Here is a 3,405-nt window from a genome sequence, read left to right as displayed (position 1 = left end):
GTAAAAGTAAAAGTTAAAGTAAAAATTAAAGTTAAAGTTAAAGTTAAAGTTAAAATTAAAGTTAAAGTTAAAGTTAAGTTTAAGTTAAAGTTAAGGTTAAGTTAAAGTTAAAATTAAAGTTAAAATTAAAGTTAAAGTTAAAGTTAAAGTTAAATTTAAAGTTAAAGTAAAAGTTAAAGTTAAAGTTAAAGTTAAAGTTAAAGTTAAAGTTAAAGTTAAAGTTAAAGTTAAAGTTAAAGTTAAATTTAAAGTTAATGTTAAAGTTAAAGTTAAAGTTAAAATTAAAGTTAAAGTTAAGTTAAAGTTAAGTTAAAGTTAAAGTTAAAGTTAAAGTTAAAATTAAAGTTAAAGTTAAGATAAAGCTAAAGGTAAAGTTAAATTTAAGTTAAAGTTAAAGTTAAAGTTAAAGTGAAGTTAAAGTTAAAGTTAAAGTTAAATTTAAAGTTAAAGCTAAGTTAAAGTTAAAGTTAAAGTTAAAATTAAAGTTAAAGTTAAAGTTAAAGTTAAGTTAAAGTTAAAGTTAAAGTTTAAGTTAAAGTTAAAGTTACAGTTAAAGCTAAAGTTAAAGATAAAGTTAAAGTTAAAGTTAAAGTTAAGTTAAAGTTAAAGTTAAAATTAAAGTTAAAGTTAAAGTTAAAGTTAAAGTTAAGTTAAAGTTAAAGTCAAAGTTAAATTTAAGTTAAAGTTAAAGTTAAAGTTATAGTTAAAGTTAAAGTTAAAGTTACAGGGAAAGTTAAAGTTAAAGTTAAATTTAAAGTTAAAGTTAAAGTTAAAGTTAAAGTTAAAGTTAAAGCTAAAGTTAAAGTTAAAGTTAAAATTAAAGTTAAATTTAAAGATAAAGTTAAAATTAAAGTTAAAGTTAAAGATAAAGTTAAAGTTAAAGTTAAAGTTAAAGTTAAAGTTAAATTTAAGTTAAAGTTAAAGTTAAAGTTCAAGTTAAAGTTATAGTTAAAGTTAAAGTTAAAGTTAAAGTTACAGTTAAAGTTAAATTTTAAGTTAAATTTAAAGTTAAAGTTAAAGTTAAAGTTAAAGTTAAAGTTAAAGTTAAAGCTAAAGTTAAAGTTAAAGTTAAAGCTAAAGTTAAAGTTAAATTTAAGTTAAAGTTAAAGTTAAAATTAAAGTTAAAGTTAAAGTTAAAGTTAAAGTTAAAGTTAAAGTGAAGTTAAAGTTAAAGTTAAAGTTAAAGTTAAAGTTAAATTTAAAGTTAAAGTTAAAGCTAAGTTAAAGTTAAAGGTAAAGTTAAAGTTAAAATTAAAGTTAAAATTAAAATTAAAGTCAAAGTTAAAGTTAAAGTTAAAGTTAAAGTTAAAGTTAAAGTTAAAGTTAAAGCTAAAGTTAAGTTAAAGTTAAAGTTTAAGTTAAATTTAAGTTAAAGTTAAAGTTAAAGTTAAAGTTAAAGTTAAAGTTAAAGTTAAAGTTAAAGTTAAAGTTAAAGTTAAAGTTAAAGTTAAAGTTAAAGTTAAAGTTAAAGTTAAAGTTAAAGTTAAAGTTAAAGTTAAAGTTAAAGTTAAAGTTAAAGTTAAAGTTAAAGTTAAAGTTAAAGTTAAAGTTAAGTTAAAGTTATAGTTAAAGTTAAAGTTAAAGTTAAAGTTAAAATTAAAGTTAAAGTTAAAGTTAAAATTAAAGTTAAAGTTAAAGTTAAAGTTAAAGTTAAGTTAAAGTTAATGTTAAAGTTAAAGTTAAAGTTAAATTAAAGTTAAAGTTAAAGTTAAAGTCAAAGTTAAAGTTAAAGTTAAAATTAAAGTTAAAGTTAAATTTAATGTTAAAGTTAAAGTTAAACTTAATGTTAAAGTTAAAGTTTAAGTTAAAGTTAAAGTTAAAATTAAAGTTAAAGTTAAAGTTAAAGTTAAAATTAAAGTTAAAGTTAAAGTTAAAGTTAAGTTAAAGTTAATGTTAAAGTTAAAGTTAAAGTTAAAGTTAAGTTAAAGTTAAAGTTAAAGTTAAAGGTAAAGTTAAAGTTAAAGTCAAAGTTAAAGTTAAAGTTAAAGTTAAATTTAATGTTAAAGTTAAAGTTAAAGTTAAAATTAAAGTTAAAGTTAAAGTTAAAATTAAAGTTAAAGTTAAAGTTAAAGTTAAAGTTAAAGCTAAAATTAAAGTTAAAGTTAAAGTTAAAATTAAAATTAAAGTTAAAGTTAAAGTTAAAGTTAAAGTTAAAGTTAAAGTTAAAGTTAAAGATAAAGTTAAAGTTAAAGTTAAAGTTAAGTTAAAGTTAAAGTTAAGTTAAAATTAAAGTTAAAGTTAAAGTTAAAGTTAAAGTTAAAGTTAAAGTTAAAGTTAAAGTTAAGTTAAAGTTATGTTAAAGTTAAAGTTAAAGTTAAAGTTAAAGTTAAGTTAAAGTTAAAGTTAAAGTTAAATTTAAGTTAAAGTTAAAGTTAAAGTTAAATTTAAAGTTAAAGTTAAAGTTATAGTTAAAGTTAAAGTTACAGTTAAAGTTAAAGTTAAAGTTAAATTTAAAGTTAAAGTTAAAGTTAAAGTTAAAGTTAAAGTTAAAGATAAAGTTAAAGTTAAAGTTAAAGATAAAGTTAAAGTTAAAGTTAAAGTTAAAATTAAAGTTAAAGTTATAGTTAAAGTTAAGTTAAAGTTAAAGTTAAATTTAATTTAAAGTTAAGTTAAAGTTAAAGTTAAAGTTAAAGTTAAAGTTAAAGTTAAAGTTAAAGCTAAATTTAAAGTTAAATTTAAGTTAGAGTTAAAGTTAAAGTTAAAGTGAAGTTAAAGTTAAAGTTAAAGTTAAAGTTAAGTTAAAGTTAAAGTTAAATGTAAGTTAAAGTTATAGTTAAAGTTAAAGTTAAAGTTAAAATTAAAGTTAAAGTTAAAGTTAAATTTAAGTTAAAGTTAAGTTAAAGTTAAAGTTAAAGTTAAAGTTAAAGTTAAAATTAAAGTTAAAGTTAAAGTTAAGTTAAAGTTAAAGTTAAAGTTAAAGTTAAATTTAAGTTAAAGTTATAGTTAAAGTTAAAGTTAAAATTAAAGTTAAAGTTAAAGTTAAAGCTAAGTTGAAGTTAAAGTTAAAGTTAAGTTAAATTTAAAGTTAAAATTAAACTTAAAGTTAAAGTTAAAGTTGAAGTTAAAGTTAAAGTTAAAGTTAAAGTTAAAGTTAAAGTTAAAGTTAAAGTTAAAGTTAAAGTTAAAATTAAAGTTAAAGCTAAGTTAAAGTTAAGGTTAAAGTTAAGTTAAAGTTAAAGTTAAAATTAAACTTAAAGTTAAAGTTAAAGTTGAAGTTAAAGTTAAAGTTAAAGTTAAAGTTAAAGTTAAAGTTAAAGTTAAAGTTAAAGTTAAAGTTAAAGTTAAATTTAAAGTTAAAGTTAAAGTTAAAGTTAAAGTTAAAGTTAAAGTCAAAGTTAAAGTTAAAGTTAAAGTTAATGTTAAAGTTAAAGTTAATGTTAAAGTTAAAGTTAAAGTTAAAGTTAA

Source organism: Eurosta solidaginis, chromosome X, assembly GCF_040869045.1.
Source record: "Eurosta solidaginis isolate ZX-2024a chromosome X, ASM4086904v1, whole genome shotgun sequence".
In the NCBI taxonomy this organism is placed as follows: Eukaryota; Metazoa; Arthropoda; class Insecta; order Diptera; family Tephritidae; genus Eurosta; species Eurosta solidaginis.
Note: the sequence above shows the minus strand (reverse complement) of the source record.